General features: G+C 44.5%; 2 long non-coding RNA genes across 2 annotated transcripts in view; one reads left to right on the top strand and one right to left on the bottom strand.

Moving 5' to 3' along the window:
- The first annotated feature begins 12278 nt into the window (after positions 1–12278).
- Positions 12279–15925, top strand: LOC309859023. Its single transcript, XR_014308494.1, has 3 exons — positions 12279–12386; positions 14440–14526; positions 15774–15925. It is a non-coding gene; the product is annotated as an uncharacterized lncRNA (long non-coding RNA).
- LOC309859025 overlaps positions 14007–19511 on the bottom strand; it is a 27627-nt gene continuing 22122 nt past the window's right edge. Inside the window, exon 3 of the long non-coding RNA XR_014308497.1 lies at positions 14007–14282. This is a non-coding gene — a long non-coding RNA (uncharacterized lncRNA). The remainder of the gene's footprint in view (positions 14283–19511) is intronic.

Raw genomic sequence — 19511 nt, 5'->3', positions numbered from 1 at the left:
CACCGACAGTTCTCCTGTGTGTTTGGGGGTGGTGAGGATTGAGGGTGAGGCGAAGAGGGGTATGTGGTAAATGATTTGCTTACAGTCATTCAGCTGGGCACAGCCAGACCTTAGCCCAAAGTCTAGCTGATTGTAAAGAGCCCAAGGCCCACCTGTCTTCACCGCACTGTGCTGTACCACCGCACTGGGCGGCACTCATCCAATCAACTGTTCTTTTTCAAACGGCCCCTATATACCAGGCATTGTGTGGGGGTACACATGTCCATCTTCTTTGCCTCAAGGTGAGATAGATTCTGAAGTGAACTCCCTGGGGGATCAGGTGGGGAGGAAGTTTAGATGTTTAGAGGGAGGAAGTTCCAGATTCTGGCAGGAGAAAGAGCCTCTGTCCTGGGCTTCCATGCAAGGTTGAGCGTGTTGTTCATTGCACAACTCTGGCTTGGACCATCCACTCTGTAGGATGTATGAGCAGCATCTGTGCAGTTGTGAATGGCAGCTGTATATCTGCTTTACAGAAAAAGTGTTGAGGGAAGTCAGGAAAAGCATTACACAGTCAGGCATCCAGCCACAAAAATGTATTTTAAACGCCTGCCCTAGATATGATGGGCACCTCTTATCTCTGCTCTCCAAGAGTGAAGTTCATTTATAAGGGGAAACAAAGCAAAAGAAGGCTAACAACACACGGCAATATGGGAGAGCAGGCAATTTTCCTCCTCGCCCTCACTCCAGGAACATTGGGCCACACCTGGAGACTTTTGTGATTATCATAAAGAGATGGTCTGGGGGTATGCTACCGGCATCTAATGGGTACACCCCACAATGTATAAGACGGGGCATAAGAACAAGATCATTGGACCTGGAGTGAGAAATGTGGGGCTGCAGGCCAGCATGGTGGCCTCTGACCAGCCTTCTCAGTTTGGGTTCGAGTCTGGTGGCTTCTGTGGTGTCCATGCTCTTTGTTTCAGGCCCCTGGTTCAAGGCTCATCTTCCTTCCTTGGCATGAGTTTCAGGCTGAACTCCAAGGAATCAGATGCTTCAGTTTGACCCCAACGTGCTCATCCTTCTCTGGGCAGCCCTTCTGGTTCTGGTTCAGGCCCCTTCTCTGTCTCTGGCCCTACCTAGAGAGTTCCTGGAAAATGGGATGATATTTTAAAACCCTAAAGTATTATTGGTGTCCTGAACTTATACCATGTCTTTTTGGTTTGGTTGTATGACCCATGGGGGTGGGAGCACTTCTAGGGGGAACCCTGTACAGGTCACATCTCCCTCATGGTCTTATGAGTGAAAGGAAAATGTCTCAGGCCAGTTTTTCCCAGAAGTAGACCCTGAGCCAATGATGTGAGTGCAACTGATTCATCAAGGAAATGCTCCAGAGAAACGAGTAAGGGAGTGGAGGAAGAAGGGCAGGAACACGGAAGAAGACAGGTCAGGGTGTGATTTCAGCCAATGTCCCGGCTTCACACTGAGCCCACAGAGAACTCTGGAGCATAAGCTGCACCTCAGAGTCTGTCCCAGCTCAGATCTGAGGAACTGTACCCTTGGGTCACCACACACACCGTTACACGACGTGAGGAAAGTCACGGGTATCATGGGTTAGCCTGCAGAAGTGGAGACAGACAAAGACTGCTCTCTGGTCCAAGGGATTTGAGGGTTTCTAGATGCAGGCCAATAACATCCATCACAGTTTCAACTCTGTTAATCTTCTCTCTGTTCCAAGAAGTGATCACTAAGAAGTCTTTAAAAAGTAGGAGAGGAAAGAATTTAGTTTGCTGATGTTCCTTTAGTCAAATCCAAATAGTTGACCTCCGGTCTTCCTTCTAAATTCCAGATTCTGGCTGGCCTGCATGACTTCCTCTTTCGTTTCAATATCAGTCTGAATAAGACTCAGTTAAATTGATTTGCAGTAGAAACAAAGCAACACAAAAACTTAAGCCAAATAGAAATGATTTTTGAATAATCTGGGGGGGGGGTTGGTTTATTTGTTTTCCTGGATATCAACACATCTGCTTCCCTCGAAATCTGGGCAATCGAGTGTTGATTATATGACAGTCCCATCAGTGGATCTTTGTTGAATATTCTGAACGGTGCCTCTCACTTCCTCCCCAAAAGGATAGCCTCTCTTCACTTACTGCCAACAGCTGATGTAGGATTTGCATGTTTGAATAATAAAGAAGGCATAGCAGTTTAGACATGAATAATTTTTAAGTTAAGAAACAAACAAGCAAAGATGCCGTATAGGTAGCCCACCAGAATTTGACTCTTAAATGTGGGAGTATAATCTGTACCTGGCTCATCAAACATAAAGTAAAACCCCAAAGTGCCAAATGTTATACCAGTGGCTTTCAACCCGGTGCAGTTTTGCTCCTTAAGGAACGTTTGGCACCACTGGGGACAGTTTCGGTTGTCATGGGTCAGGGGAGGGGCCGATGGATATGCCGCTGCCATCTAATAAGTAGAAACCAGCCATGCCGCCAAGCATCCCACCAGGCACAGGACAGACCACACAACAAAGAATGACCCACTCACAAATGTTAACAGTGCTTAGTTTGACACACCCTCACATAACTTAGTTTTCTTTCCTTTTTTTTTTTTTTTAAAGATTTTATTTATTTATTTGACTGACAAGAGATCACAAGTAGGCAGAGAGAAAGAGAGAGAGAGAGGAGGAAGCAGGCTCCCTGTTGAGCAGAGAGCCCGAATCGGGGCTCGATCCCAGGACCCTGGGATCGTGTCCCGAGCCAAAGGCAGAGGCTTTAACCCACTGAGCCACCCAGGCGCATGTTAGTTTTAGTTTCTATGAATTTTGCATTGACTCTGTATCTAGGCCTATTTTCAGTAGTTTTGAACTTTGAAAATCCTAGTGTTTAAATGCTTTTGAGCACTAATTAAGGGTAGGCTGTTGCTCTAGATGCTCTGGAATTAACTTTTTGCTGTTACTGAATGAATAAAACAACAAGGCACTCGGCAATGTTATTCTGAGTTTTCTGAGTTCTGGTATCAGGGCGTGTGACCAGGGTAGTGACATGGGGACATAGGCTCACTAGGAGGTCCTGTGCTTGGGACATAATGCTCTGCAGTGACTGTCTTGAAATTCTTAACTGTTTGAATTTTTGTGTGTGTGTATTTCTTAAATATTAATTTATTTGAGAGAGCGAGAGTATGAGCTGAGGGGGAGGAGCAGAGGGAGAGGGAGGAGGAGACTCCCCACTGAGCGGGGGTGAGGGGTAAGGCTCCATCCCAGGACCCCAGGACCATGATCTGAGTTGAAGGCAGACATGCTTAACGGACTGAGACACCTAGGAACTGCTGATTTGTGTTTTGATAGCAGTCTGATGAGACAATGCTACATGCACTGGGGCTTGGAGCCTGAGCTCCCGTGGGGTCCACCTCCTTCCACTGCCTGGGAAGGATTCCCGGCTGCCAGCTCCTCCACCCCCCAATGACTGCTGCTGCCCTTTGCCTGGCAGGGGCTGGAGTGGGCATGGGGAGGGTTGACTGGAGCATGTGCCCTCCATGCATCAAGTCAGAGGTCAGAGTCCTGGGGCACCCGTGAGTGTCTGCAATGCTTCAGAAGTATCCCCCATGCTTGAGGGAATGCAACATTAAATAGCAAATGAAAAAACGCCGTGGGTTATGGACTGAATGTTCATGTCTCCACAAAATTTATAGGTTGAAGCCCTAACTCCCAAGGTGATGATATTTGGAGGCGGCGCCTCTGAGAGATAACCAGGTGTAGATGAGGTCTTGAGGGTAGGGCCCATGTGTGATTAGAGACCCCATAAAAGGAAGAGAAATTAGAGCTCTTTCTCTCTTCACATTGTGAGGATATAGCGAGAAGGCCACCATCTGCAAACCAGGAAGAGGTCTCACCAGGAGCCAGATCTGGGCCAGCACCTTGATCTTGAATTTCTCAGCTTCTAAAACTGTGAGTAAATAAATTTCTGTTATCTAAGCCTCCCAGTCTAAGGTATTTTGTTATGGCAGCCCAAGCTAAAACAGCATGACAGGTTGAGAGAGAGAGGGGAAGAAAGAAAAAAGGTTTTACTCCTCCTTTCCCCCCCGTCCCACACTCCCCCCCCCCCATTTTGCACTGGATCCCACAAATTATGCAGCTGGCCCCATCTAGAACAAATAGCCATTGCTCATCACTGCTCTTTCTTTGTGAGCAAAACCTTCCTGGGGAGTTCTGAGGCTTCCCCTTTATCCTGGAGACAGGAAGTCTTCCCACAGCAGGATACAACCAAATCTTTTTTGGAGGAAGCTTCAGACCAGATCACTGACACATCCAACATATCATTGAACTACTTAATACCAAAATTAGTAAATAAAAATAAAAAGATAAAGCCATAATAATAGTTTGGATTTTCTTTCACATAGTTGTATGTAAGTAGGAGATCCAATTAGGATCTACTGGGCTTCTGGATCTTCTTTTATTGCCTTTGGCATCTCTAGACCTGGCCTTGTGCGCCCTGGAGAGAACGTTCTTGCGTGGTGCTTGGTGGAATGCCTAAGGGACTATACCGAGCTTACAGGAACAGCTGTGTTTGCGCCTGTCTGCTAATTGTGTTTGTATACAGTAGGATGTCAACTGGTATTTGCTTTCATAATAACATTCCTCCTGGTGGTGAGTTTGTGGGGGACAGACCCAGGGTGCCTGCCCTCCTGTGGCCACCGGGGCTACTGATGTTTACCAAAAGTTCCTGATGGTCATCGGCACTGATCATGGCTCACAGGTGGTTGATAGTGCTGTTGTATTTTATTGATAAATTCCTGAGGTGTGGGAAGAGGGTAGGGAATTTGTTCCTGGTCACGTGACCAGCAAACAACAGAGCAAATACTTGGGCTTAATCCCAACTGACCCCAGAACATGTACTCTTGCCTTGGTTCCTCCAGTCCTGGTGATGCTCCCCATTGGCCTCCAGAGCTCAGGTACGAGATCCTTGTCAGGGTCTAAGACAGCCCCTCTGTCTCAGGTCCTGTGAGGCCACCTAGCTAAGGGATAAAGTAGGGACTGAATCCATACCTCCACCCCCACCTCTGCTTCCCAAGCCTTGGTCTGGCCTCTCTACCCAAAAGTATGGGTTCTTTTATCAAGTTCATCTGCCCACAAGGGACATCTTTTCCAAATTCATTCAAAGGCACTGAACAGACAAGCGTTTGTTCAGGGTATAAAGTCGTTGTTCATTGTTTTTTCTGCCTGCTTGTCTTTGACATCCAGCTGGTTGTTGTCTATCCTTGGGTACTCAGTGCCACCCATACCCCACAGGACACTCCTACCAAGAGGCCACACCCTTGTCTCTTAAAGCGAAGTACACCACTTTGCTTTCTCAAAATGTGGCCCAAGAACCACCTATGTCAGAATAATCTGAGGGGTCATTAAAAATGCAGATTTCTGGACCTTGTTCAGATTGTCATACTCAGATTCTTGAAGGGTAGGGCTTGGTATCTGCATTTTAACAGGTACCCCAGGGCAGCAGTTCTGTTCAGTGCTTCCTGCTGACTGCTCTCTTCTTGGAGAACCTCCTTTTGGTGAGATGCAGACTCTGGCATTTCACCCACGCCTTAGCTGGCCACTCTCATCCCTTGCTCTTGCCTCCTCAACTCTTTGGATCCTGCTGATGCCTCGGGAACTTCACATCCAAGTCCCTTCTGGCCTCCCCAGTGTCTTGGTCACAGAGCGACTCAGCTCACAGTCCCCATCTCTGTGAAACCCTCAGACTCCACCTTGGTCCCGAGTGTCTCCCAAGCCCAGGGCATGGAAGACATAGCGGAACATGCCACACTGTCTGGAGGCTTCTTTCCCCTTCTCAGTGTGGTTCCTCTGCTATCTTTTGCTCAGGTCTGCCTGCAGCCTGTGGTTGGGGAAACATGTAATGCTCTGGGTTTCTGGTTTATAGATTTTAGGAAGTATAGGGAAAACCTCAATTCTCATACATGAGTCATTCAGAGTAAATGTTAGGGCTGAAAATGTCTTCTAAAAAATTTTTTTTTTAGCAAGTAAAAGCCAACAGTGAAAGGTTGCATGTTCATATTTTAATGCTAAATATGTTATTTGGTAGCACCCACTGAAGCCTCAGGGTTGAGTTGCTCTTCTCTAGGGGAAATGATTTAATTATTATAATACTCAGTCATCATTGTAATAACTAACACTGTTTTATAGGTTACTTATTTGTTTCTCATATGATCTTCACAGAGTGCTAATGGCTGGTAGTTACTCTGTGCCAGACACTGCTCTACGACTTTAATGGATGTTAATTCCTTATCAACACAGGGAGGCTCATTAATCTGCCCAAAGTCACACAGCTTGTGAGTAGCTGAGTTAGGATTGGCCTCCAGGAAATCTAGCTTCAAAGTCTGGATGTTTAATCATAAAATTATAACTGTGTCATATCAATCCAGGAAAGGTAGATTTTAATATTTCTATTTTACATATGAAGGACATGAATATGTAACAGACACAGTGACTTGTCTGGGTGAATCATTGTCTCCTCTCTAAGTTGGTGATTCAGAATGTCTAGAGCATATCCCCTGAGTTGTAGTGGCCATGTTCTTTTTTTTTTAAATTTTTTTTATTTTAAGATTTTATTTATTTATTTGACAGAGAGATAGAAAGCACAAGCAGGGGGAGCAGCAGAGGGAGAGGGAGAATCAGGCTTTCCACTGAGAGGGAACCCAATGTGGGACTCAATGATAGAACCTTAGGATCATGACCTGAGACAAAGGCAATTGCTTAAATGACTGAACCACCCAGGTGCCCCAGTGGCCATGTTATTAAGGCCAGTGGTAAAATGTCTAAGAGATTAAAGGGGGCCTGAAGGTGGGTCTGGAAATCCTGGTCAAGAAATCCAAGGTCAAGAAAATCCCATTTCTTGCTAATTTGGTTGGCATTTGTATGCATTTCCGAACATCTTTGAGAACCAGTTAAGTTCATACTAATGCATTTGTTTTTTAAACTGGGTATCGTGCTAGCATGGCAGATACTGAGATGAATACATCATAGTTTTGGTTTCAAGATGCTCACGGTTTCATGGGGGAAGAGAGACAAAGTCAGGTGATAATAAAAAACGTTTATATGCTGTTTGGGAACTATAAAGTGTTTTGTGGGATTATATGTAAGAGGATATGAGGAGTTGTGAGATAAAGGTGGAGTTAGGTAAACAATAGTAAGAGGAGATTTTCTAGCAGAGGGGCATCTAAGGCTTACAGGGATAGAAATTTTCCAATCAAAAAGAAGGTGGGGGACACTTGGGTGGCTCGGTGGGTAAAGCCTCTGCCTTCGGCTCAGGTCAGGATCCCAGGGTCCTGGGATAGAGCCCCACATAGGGCTCTCTGCTCAGCAGGGAGCCTGCTTCTTCCTCTCTCTCTGCCTGCCTCTCCACCTACTTGTGATCTCTGCCTGTCAAACAAATTAAAAAATATATTTAAAAATTTTTTTTAAAAAGAAGGCGAGCAGGCATTTGCTTTTGTCCATTAGATAATTGTTTGTGATGTACCAATTCTCCTTGCCAAGAATAGCTGGGCTAGATATGAATTAAACAAAAATGAAAAACAGTGGCTTGAAAGGATTAAGGCACCACCAAGGTAAGCATGACTTGAGAGACCAAGATGGTAGACAGAGGGAGCTGTAAAGAAATGAATGATATTCTTCACTGGTTTTCCCCTTAAGTCATTTGCATTTTAGCAGGAAAGAGGCTAAATACATCAGATGGTGACAACTAGAAGATTAAAAATCTGAGCACAATTTTTGGCCATCTCAAAATACTAGAGGAATTCAAATTCTACCAAAAAGAAAGAGCTCTGGTTAATAGACCAGGCCTCTAATGACACCACTGAAGATCCTTTTCCTAGGAGTGAGGGCAATGGGAAATAGAGCAGGCTTTACAAAAACAAACTCACCCTCAAATTATCTCAATTTCTAATGGGATTAAACCAAATTGCCCTATACTAGCTGTATCCAAGAAGAAAAGTAAAGTCTCTCTAGAGAAATATAACATCATCAAGATTCTCTATAATTTTTTCAAGGCAATGATAAACAATCACCAGATATTACAAGCTAGAGACTATTATAGTAAGATAAATAAGTCAGTCAGAGAAAGACAAATACTATATGGTTTTGCTCATATGTGGAATTTAAGAAACTCTTAACTCTAGAAAACAAACTGATGGTTGCCAGAGAGGAGTGGGGGGGGGGGTGTTGGTGAAACAGGCAATGAGGATTAAGGAGTGTATCTATTGCAATGAGCACCTGGTGACGTATGGAAGCATTGAGTCACTATATTGTACACCTGAAATGAATGTAACACTGTATCTTAACAGACTAGAATTAAAATAAAAACTTAAAAAAAAATAACCAGATATTTCAGTTAAAGAGAACCAAAAGATAAAAACCCAAAAAGGGAAAAAGAAAATCAGATAATAAAAATAGACCCACAGATGATCCAGACTGTGAAGTTACCAAACATAATCTTTAAAATAACTGTGATTAAGAGATTGATGACAAGGTGAGGAAGTAGATCTATACAAAAAAATCAAATAGAAAATGTAGAACTGAACAATCCAACAATTGAAATTTAGAACTTAATAGATTGGTTTAACAGCAGTTTTCATATGACAGGAGAGAGCATTTGTAAACCTGGAGAGGACAGTAAGAGATATCCAGACATAGGCACAGAGGGAAACTATGTAAACTACAGGGTGGACGGCGGGGGAGAAAAGTATTAACATGGTGAAAGGGTCTAAAATGCCAGAAATTTAAGTGCTAAAACAAGGGAGAAAATAGAGTGAAGAAATATTTGAAAATAAGCTGGCTGAATGATTTTTTAGAGTATTAAACTACTTCTAGTAGTCCATTATTCCATTTGATCTTTGTAGCCATTTTATGAAAGTTGCCAGAAGGTATTATTATATCCATTTTACAGATGAAAAAATGGAGTCTCAAAGAGGCTAAGGGGTCTTCATTCATTTATTTAAAATGCAGCCATTCATTTACTCAGCAAACTTTTATTGAGTGGCATCATCTGCAAACTTGTTCTTGTTCTACAGAGCCATAAAGAACCTTAGAAATGGCAACTATATGAGTAAATATAAATGAATTCTTCTTATTTTTAACTTAAAAAAAAGGTAATGGTTTAAAACCAAAAATTGTAGATTTTATAATGTATGTGGAAGCACCAGTATGACAACAATAAAAATACAAGAAAAGAGAATGAAATGAAAGTATATACTCTTACAGGCTCCTTAGATTATACATGAAGTTTTATAACACTATTTAAAGATAGAGTGTGTAAAGTCAAAGATACATAATGTAAAACCAAGAGCAGCCGGGCGCCTGGGTGGCTCAGTGGGTTAAGCCTCTGCCTTCAGCTCAGGTCATGATCTCAGGGTCCTGGAATCGAGTCCCTCATCAGGCTCTCTGCTCTTTGGAGAGCCTGCTTCCCTCTCTCTCTCTGTCTGCCTCTCTGACTACTTGTGATTTCTCTCTCTGTGTGTCAAATAAATAAATAAAATCTTAAAAAAAAAAAGTCTCTTAAAACAAAAACAAAAACAAAAACCAAGAGCAGCCACTAAAATATACTCAATAATCCAAAAGAAGTCAAGGAAAGAGGAAAGAAAGAATAAAGAACAGATGGGATAAATGGAATATGAATGATAAGATGATTGACTTAAGTCCAGCTATGTCAATAATTACATTAAGAGTAGTTGATCTAAATACTTGAATTAAAGGAAGATATTGTCAGACATAGTCTTAAAAGTTCATCAAAGGGGCTAAAATTTTAAAAATCTGACAATCCCAACTGTAGTCAAAAATATGGAGAAACTAGACTTCTCAAATAGTGCTAGTGGGAGCACAAATGCTACAACCACATTGGAAAACTGTTTGGAAATATCTATTAAAGCTAAATATACATATATCATATAATCCAACAATTCTACTCAGCAGAAATGCATACACACTTTCACCAAAACAATGTAAAAGATTGCTTTTAATAACGCTGTTGTAATAACCAAAAACCTGGCAACCATTCGACACTAGACTGGATTAATAAATTTGGTGTGTTTATACAATGGAATATTACATTCAACAATAAGAAAGGACAATCTACTGCCATATGCAACCCTGTTGGTGAGTCTCAAAGTAATGTTAAATGAAAGAAACTGGACAAAAAGGCATATACTGTATGATTCCATTTACATCAAGTTCAAAATTGGACAAAACCAATCAAAATGGAATGAAGGGAAAATAGCGGTTATCTTTTAGGGTTTGATGTCAGGAGAGGACATGAGAGGCTTTGGAATACTGATGATATCCAAATCTTTGATTTCTACAGCAGCCACTTGAGTATGTCAGCTCTATAAAAATGCATCAGGTTGTACCTTTTGCTATATTCATGTCATGTGTCAGTAAAATTTTTCCTGTTAAGAGGTAGAGATGAAAGACATTTTGGACAAGAAAGATGGCATAAGCAAAGGCACGGAGGAATAAATAATATGGTGCACAGAAAATCACAGGTACTTGATGTTGCTACAGCATTAAGCGTGAGGTAGGGCATAGTGGGACTGAGGGAAAAGGTTGCAGTGCGCAGGTCGTCATGGACGGTCTTGTCTACTCTTCTAAAGAGTGCAGGCTGTTGTCTGAGGTTGATTAAACACTCAAAGATTCTAAGCAAGAGGTACCATACTAATATTTGAAATTCAAAAATATGTGATTGCTAAACATTAAAAAAATTCCTAGTGTCCATTGATGAAGGGGGACAAAAAGAGATGCATGGAGGCTAGTTCAGATGCTCTTGCAACAATCCCATTGAGAGCTGATGAAGAATGGAATCAGGACAGTGGTCATGGGGTGGTCTCTGCAGTATACAGAGAACAGGACCTCAGAACTACCTAGGAGGCGATATGGGCAAGACTCTATGGGGTGTGGGAGGCGAGGAAAAGTGGAGTTCAGCGTGATTCCTAAATCTGTAGCACAGATGACCACATGGCTGGTGGTTCTCCTGAGGGAGGCAGAGAAACTTCTGGAGTTCAGGGAAGGGGCAGAAGACTCATTTCATTTTGGATGGTTTGGACGTGTTTACAGATAAGGCAGCACCCAAGAGGAGGAGGATTCTTTGAGACTTATCCTGGGGTCTCTTGTTTCCTGGAATTGATGACCGATTTCAACGCCAGATCTCTGATGTTCTCTACAAGCACTGTTTGGTTTTGTTGCCTTTTCTGGTCCTCATGCAGTCAACGCACAAAGCCACGGTTGTCAGCAGCCGATCCAGCAGCACCGCTGCCCTGGGGTCTGAAAGACTTCATCTCGCTCCCGGCCGCTGCTCCAGACAAAGGCTGTCTTATGTACCGTCTATTTCAGTCATTTTTATGAGTGCTGCGGAATATTTTCAAGCTCTCCCTTTTAAGCATTATCTCTTGGCAGTTAAGAAAATAGATCCATTGCAAGCGCTGGAGTTTCTGAAAAGGGGTTTAAAAATAGCTCAGGGCGCTCTTCAGCTGCAGCGATTGGGAAATTGAGCCCTTTGCTTGCACTTTTTGCCAGTTTCCATTTCAACCCTGCAGCTGGAAATCAGTAGCTCTTCCTCTGTCGGGAACAGATGCAAAAGGCGGAAGGAAGGGGCCAGGGCCCTCTTGTAACTTGGGGTCACATTCGATAATCTGTGGATGCTGAGAGGCAACGGGGGTAACAGAGAGTGGGTGTATCAAACTCGGGGGGTTGAAAAAGCCTGTTCAATATTATGATACATCTTTGTGTTGGGAAATGAACAAAATAAGCCTATTGGTTTTTCATGCAAACTATTAGAAGCAAACAGGACAAAATCACTGGGCAGGAGGGGTAGGGAGAAACCACACGCACTCATAGCAATGCTTTACTCCCCCTTTTTTACCCTGAAAAAAATGCTTTACTCGCACTTTTTCCCCCATGACAACACTAGAAGTAGCTGTTGGCACCATTCCCGCCATACAGGCGTGAACACCAAGGAGGAGAATCGTTGCGGGATGCGGCCCGACGTCAGGGAGTCCGGGAATGGGCTGGGTAGAGTTACAGCACAGGCTCCAAACCGCTGCTCTTAGCCATGGCTCTGCATTGTTTTATAACTGGGGGTGCACGAGATTTCTATCAATTCTCAAAAGGGAGTATGGGTGTTCAAAAGCAGGAAAACATCCAAGAATAGACATGAACACATCTCTCTTCTAGGCACAGCTCTGCCCTGATGCTGCTAAGTTTACTGAGTAAATGAATGAGCGCATTTTAAGTGAATGAAGACCCCAATCTCTGAGACCCCCTGTCTTCATCTGTCTTCATTGACTTCCCATCAATGGCTACCATGGGATCTCTTGACGGCCTTCACAAAATGGCGGTGAAGATCAAGGCGGATCATGGACTCCTGGAGGTGGTTTAATCCTCTGGAAAATGGTGCAGCACTTCCGGTGCACCCGGCATTTGCTGTAGGTGCTGGTGATACATTCTTGAAGCAGGTAGACAAAATCCCTGCTTATGTTCTATCGGGAAGAGGTGGAAACATTCTGAAGTGCGTTACAATGGTCCGTACACTCAGGGGAGAAGGGCTATGGGAAAAAGGAGAAATGGAGGAGAGTATAGGGGACCTCACTGAAAAGTGACATTGTATGGGCATTTTTCGGTGAAGGAGTTAGCTCTGCAGACTTGCGGCTGAAGAGTGTGACAGGTAATGAGGCAGACGGGCACCTGCCGGTTCCCAGGCCAGTGGGTCTGGTGCCCAAGAGCAAGGTGGGGGGAGGGATGGTTGGGAGGTTCAGGGAGGCCTGGGGGTGTGGATTGGACAGTGGATGGTAGGGGGTATGTACTGACATGGACTTTCACTATGAAAGAAATGGGGCCACCGGGAGTTTCACTCAGAAGAGCAACACGGCCTGGTATGTTTTAAAGGGATCCCGCTGGTGGCTGGGTTGAGAGTGGATCTAGATGGTAATGGGAGAAGCAGGAATAGGAGACTAGCTAGCAGGCTGTCGCAGTAATCCAGAAGTGGGGTCAGAAGTGGCACCTTCTGCATGCATTGGGAAGGAAAACAAACAAACAAACAAACAAACCCCAATGGGATAGGAAGGGATGGAAGGAAAGGCCAGAAGCTAAGAAAGTAGACTGGGGAGGAGGTGGGGAGTACAAACCCCGTTGGGGTGTGTTGAAGGAAGAAGGGAAGAAGTCAGAGGCAGAGGAGGGTTTTTTTTTTTTTTAAATACTTTATTTATTTGAGAGAGAGAGTTGGGGAGAGTGGCAAAGGGAGAAACAGGCTTCCCGTTGAGTGGGGAGCCCAATACGGGGCTCGATCCCAGGATCCTGGAATCATGATCTGAGCAGAAGGCAGACACCTAACCCACTGAGCCACCCAGGCACCCTCGTTTTTGTTTTTGTCTTTTGACTTTTGACTATGGTGAAGTACGCAGAACATAACATTAACCAACCCAACCACGTTTACATGAGTTTACAACGCAGTAATGTTAAGCATATCCACACTGATCTGCCACCAATCTCCAAAACTGTCTGCAGTTTGCAAAACTGAAACTGTGCACCCATTAAATGGCACCTTCCTGTTCCCCCCTCCTCTCAAGTCCCTGAACCCATCATTCCACTTTCTCTATGAATTTAGCCACTCTAAATAATTCAAGCAATATTTGCTTTTTTCATGACTGGATTCTTTCGCTGAGCAAAAGGCCCTCAAATTTCATCCATGATGTAGCATGAGTCAGAACTTCCTTCCTTTTAAAGATTCCATTGTATGCATATACCACATTTTGTTTATCCATTCATTCTCTGATGGACACTTGGGTTACTTCCACCTTTTGGCCATTGTGAGTAATGCTCCCAAGAACATGGCTGTAATTGTCTCTTTAAGACCCTGCTTTCAAATCTTTTGGGTACCTATGCAGAAGCAGAAGTGCTGAATGAGGCAGAGAAAAGTCTTGCTGCAACAGGAAGCATAAAAAATGTGGGGGAGTAGTTGGCAGCAGAAATGAGATCATGAGAAGGTTTTCTGTTTTTGTTTTAACGGATGGGAGGAATAGTGGCATGTTTCCATTTGATGGGGCTGATCCCGTAGAGAGAGAACAAGTGAAGATGAAAATTGCTGGACCGATGACCTTGGGTATGTGAGGGGATTGGACCTCACATACCACTGGAAACACTGGCTCATTGGGGGAAAGTAGAGTTTGTGGATGCAGGTATAGTAAGGGCCAGTGGCTGATGGCTGGACGATGTGGATGTTTTCTCATGGCTTCCATGTTCTTAGCAAAGTAGAAAGCAAGATCGTCAACTGAAAGTAATACATAATAACAGTAAGATCAGCTACCAATCTTGAGAGCTAGACCCTAATGCTAGGAGTCTTATAAACTTCTATAGTCCTAGAAGTCCTATAAACTTTTCAATTAGCCAGCAAAGAACTTATTATTTTTTTAATTCTCATTTTACAGATGAAGAGAATGGAGATGCAGAGGAATTAAGAAACTTGCCAAAGTCACACAGCTAGCTAATCACTAGAGGACACCCTTTCTACCCAGGTGTGTTAGACCCCGGAGCCTGTACTTTTTCTGCTACACAACACCTGTAAAGGCCTATTTAGCCAGAGCGGCCCCACCCCGGCTGAACTGCCATTTTGTTGTTTATGCAGTAAAACTTAAATTGACCTTGCGCTGCAACCCCCCACCCCGACCAGGGGAACTTACTTAAAAACAAGTTCTGGAAACCAGACCCAGGTAACAAAGCCCAAATAAAAGGGTGGGTCAGGTCAGGTGGAGACATTCAATCAGTGGGGGCGCATACTGTCTCCTAGCTACCAAGGAGTATGGGCCCCGCCCTTTGGGCACCTTTTGGGCGCCAATTCAGACCAAAGTGATAGGCTGGCTCAAATGTCTACTAGGGTAAATTGTAATTCAGTTGGTCACCTAGCATGACTGTGCATCTTTCTCTGTGTGTTATAATTTCATTGGCCACCTGTGCATGGCCAGGCCCAACCACATGGCTTTTGCTCTATAAAAGTTAGTCTGTGAGAGGGGCACCTGGGTGGCTCAGTGGGTTAAGCTGCTGCCTTCAGCTCAGGTCATCATCTCAGCGTCCTGGGATCGAGCCCCACATCGGGCTCTCTGCTCCACAGGGAGCCTGCTTCCCTTTCTCTCTCTCTCTGCCTGCCTCTCTGCCTACTTGTGATCTCTGTCTGTCAAATAAATAAATAAAATCTTTAAAAATAAATAAATAAATAAAAGTTAGTCTGTGAGGGAGAAAGAGGTCACCCTCTCTGTAAGAGGTGTGGCCCCAAACATTTGGTTTGATTCTTGATGCTTGGTGCAAAATAAAGCTTTGCTTCACCTTCGCTTTGTATCAGTCTTGCTCCTTTAATCACGGACCCATTATTGGGGGACCCAACACACCAAGTGTCCATTTTTTCTCTGACACCTGTCCTATCCTGGAACCACAATATCTACCTTCAGGGACCAAGGTCTCCAGGCCCCCTCCTCAAATATCGAAATGATATTTTCACTAAAGGTCTGTGTGGAGCTGAGTTGTGGGGGTGGAGAGATAATAAACAGGGAACAATGGAAAAGGCAACAGCCCTATTTCTTTAAAATGAATTAAGTTGAAGGTGAATGTGAGAGGCATAGTGTTCCATTCTCAGACCCACTAGTGAGAAGCTCAGAAATACCAGGTTGCCAAGCATCAGTGACCAGCCTGCTGTCCCCTTGTGATTATGCTTTGAATCAATGCCCCCACCACACGTGAAGTAAATGCTAGTATCACCTTCATCTCACAGGAGAAACCTGACAACAGGGTAGCCAAGAAAACACCTTCGGTAAAGTCACGGAGCTTCATGGAGCTGCCCCTTGAACCCGTCTCTCTAGCTCGGGGCTCGTGTCCTTGATGTCTCCACTGTTCTCGGCGGGGCTGTCTCCCCACACCCCCACTTCTGACCATGGACTGTGGCTTCTCTGCTCCTTCAGTCTCAGAATTCTGGCGACCTGACCAGGTGAGTCGTGCCCCTTCCCTCAGCCAGGCAGGGCTCGCCCCTGGGGTGAGGGGTCTGCATGAGAGGGGTAAGCCAGCCCGTAAGGACACCCCCCAGGAGAGCTAGTCCGGCATGATGAGGACAGCTGTGCTGACTTTAGTTAATAAGTCTCAGCTGCAGTCTAGTTTTGTAGAGTAGGAACTGTGCTTTTTTTCCACAGGGTTGCTGTGATGGCTCCCTTTACATGCATAGCTGTTGAAGACCCTCAAAGGTTAGAAGAGAAGCCTTTGGAAAACGTTAGGTGACTTGTCACAATTTAAAGGGAGAATTTCTCTAAACAAATGATCTCACATTTTTCACTTCTAGATACCTCTTCTGCAGAAACATTGGCTCGTCTCCCAGAGATCTGTATATAAAGAAGTTCGTTGTGACTATGACTACAATTGAAAAAGATGGGAAACCACTTGAATGTCTGAGGATAGACAGATGGCTAAATATATGAGGTGGTACATCCATGCAGCGGGGTCCTAGGGAGCCACGGCCAAGATGCCAGCGTGCTAGCAGGACTGAGCAAAGGGCTCCAGGGTAGAAGGTTAAGTGAACCAAACGGTGTAATTTGATCTTGTATTTAAAGCGGGGTGATATATAAACTGGGATATTATTATTATTATTATTATTTTGAAGATTTTATTTATTTGAGAGAAAGAAAAAGAGAGACGAAAGCATGAGCAGGGGGAGGGGTCAGGAGAGAGAGAGAGAGAGAGAGAAGCAGACTCCCCATGGAGCAGGGAGCCCAACATGGAGCTCGATCCCAGAAACCCAGAATCATAACCTGAACTGAAGGCAGATACTTAAATGACTGCACCACCCAGGCATCCCCGGATTTCATTACGTTTTAAAAAAAGATTTTATTTGGGACGCCTGGGTGGCTCAGTTGGTTAAGCGGCTGCCTTTGGCTCAGGTCATGATCCCAGGGTCCTGGGATCGAGTCCCACATCAGGTTCCTTGCTTGGCGGGGAGCCTGCTTCTCCCTCTGCTTCTGCCTGCCTCTCTGCCTGCCTCTCTATCTGCCTGTGCTCGCTTGCTCTCTCTCCTTCTGTCTCTGACAAATAAATAAATAAAATTAAAAAAATATATAGATTTCCTTTAAAAAAAAAAGATTTTATTTGTTTTAGACAGAGAAAGAGGGAGAGAGAGGGAATCTCAAACAGACCCCCCACTGAGGATCTCACAACCCTAAGATCATGACCTGAGCTGAATCCAAGAGTCAGATGCTTGACCGAATAAGCAACCCAGGCGTCCCTAAATTAAGATTTTAAATAACATGCCTAAATTTACAATACATTTTGTAATATTTAAGTGTATATTTAAAAATCTGATTACATGCTAGGGATACTAAATGGATTCCTAAATGCATGGGAAATGTCTGGGAAAATTTGACGGGCCTTTGTCATCATCGGGCGCTGCTGTAGGAGGGAATGGGATTGGGGAGAAGACAAAGAATTACAAAAGAGAAATTTTAAAGTCTTTATAAATACAATTGGTCTTTAAAGTTATTTTTTTTATGATGATGTTAATGTATTCATTTACTACTTGTATCCCTAGATCGGACCATCGAATACTATGAAAACAAGAATAACAATTCCTAATGGGGAAATTTCCAGTGTCCAGCTAGAACAGAGGTTGTGCCCACTTTCGCTGGACTCCCTGTTTCTGTTGGTTCTACTGCTGCCTCTGACACTAGCTGTGTGAATTTGGACAAGTTGCTTTCTGTCTCTGGGCCTGTTTCCTCCTGTAAAGAAAAGATTGAATTTGAGTACCAACAGATAAGACTTTCTATTAATAAGTTCCAAGAATCTGACCTCTCTTTGCAAGTGGGTTTTTGTGGGTGGAAGGCCAATATGTGAAACAGAAGGACGTATGTCAACAATCTGACTGTTTGTGGACCAAATCCACCACTCAGAGCTGTGCTGCCTTGCTGTTGAGTGGAGAACCATGGGGTGATTTTAAGTGACCTATAGAAGCTCACATCTACCAGTTGCTCTTGCCGTGTTCCTCTGCATCTTAAGCCCAGATGCTGGCAGCTGCATGAGAGCTCAGGAACTGTTTGGACTCCAAAGAGACCATTGTTATATCTAGAGCATTCTGTAAGGACCCCAGGTCTTTGGAAGAACCCTCCATGAGTGGTTTTCAGAGGAATCAGGTCCCGGGTTATTATGCTCAGAGTCCACCAGCCTCACTGCCAGCCGCTGACCGAGAGCTACAACACTGGGGCTGTTGCAGGAAGATAAAGCCACCTGGAGAAAGGATGGAGGCAAGGGGAGCGGTCAAGTACAACCCACACCATGTTATGCAATGTGGGGAATGTTCATCAGTGCTCTATCCCGGTACTGAGATGTGCCATCTGGGCTTCTGTGTCATTGGCTCCAGCCTCCTCATGTTCCAAGGGGCATGATGAGGATCTTTTTGTCTCCTTTAGGAGCAGGGCTAGATGCGTCATCAGAGCCCACACACGGTCACACCCGTGTCCTGAGTAATAATGTGCAGCACATCGCCTAGAGCAAAGCCTGGGCCCTATGCTCAGGGGTCCCCATTTGCACCTGGCACAGATCGACAGGACTCAAAGTCAGAGGAGGTGGGCACAGCAGGAGGGCAGTCCCTGAGGAGGGACAGATGGACATGCAGCCCATTCAGTTGCATGGTCCCTCCCGGCTCAAGTCCTCCCTGCGGATAGTAGTCCGTGCCCCCGCACCTCCTTGACTTTCCCTTCCCACTTGTAGGATATAGACTTAGGGCCTTGGGTGAATGACTAGTTGCAGCCAACGTCCCTACCCCCACCGAGGCACACCAGCCCAGGCTGCGGGTCCGGAGACCTGACTTCAAGTTCCAGGTGGGTCATGTTCTCATTGCAAAGCTAGTCACACACCTTCCCTGGTTCCCTGCTTCATTTTCTTACAGGGTCTAGGATTAGAGGCTTGCCAAGGCCCCTGCCATTCTCACAGAGACTCTAGATTATAGAGGCTTCACAGTGTTCCACATACTTAGTAAGAAAAAGGGAGGGAGCTATAATGGTTAAGTGTGTGGACCCTGGGATCAGAATTCCCGAGTTTAAATCCTGACTCTCCTTTCCTTGTGGTGACTTTTTTTTTTTTTTAAGTCGGCTCCATACCCAGTGTGGAGCCCACCAAAGTGGGGTTGAAGTCACGACCCTGAGATCAAAACCTGAGATCGAGGGTCAGACCCTTAACCAACGGAGCCACCGTGGTGCCCTTCCTTGCTATGACTTTTTCCACGTGGGCAAAATGAAGGTAAGAACTGTGGTTACTTCATAATGTTGTTTTGGGGAAGGCAACAGAGAATCTGTGTCGAGCTCGGCGCATGACACAGTAAATGTTTAATACTTCTTAGCTTATCATTTTGTATTTCTCAAGTCTATTACGATGCTGAGATTAATAGCAGGCAATGGCTCAATTGTTTCTTTCTTTTTTTTTCTATTTGAGAGGCAGAGAGCGAAGGTTCATGAAAGGGGGAAGGTCAAAGGGAGAA

The sequence above is a fragment of the Mustela nivalis genome (assembly GCF_964662115.1).
Source record: "Mustela nivalis genome assembly, chromosome: 2".
Classification (NCBI taxonomy): Eukaryota; Metazoa; Chordata; class Mammalia; order Carnivora; family Mustelidae; genus Mustela; species Mustela nivalis.
Note: the sequence above shows the minus strand (reverse complement) of the source record. Positions and strands in the feature narration are given on the sequence as shown.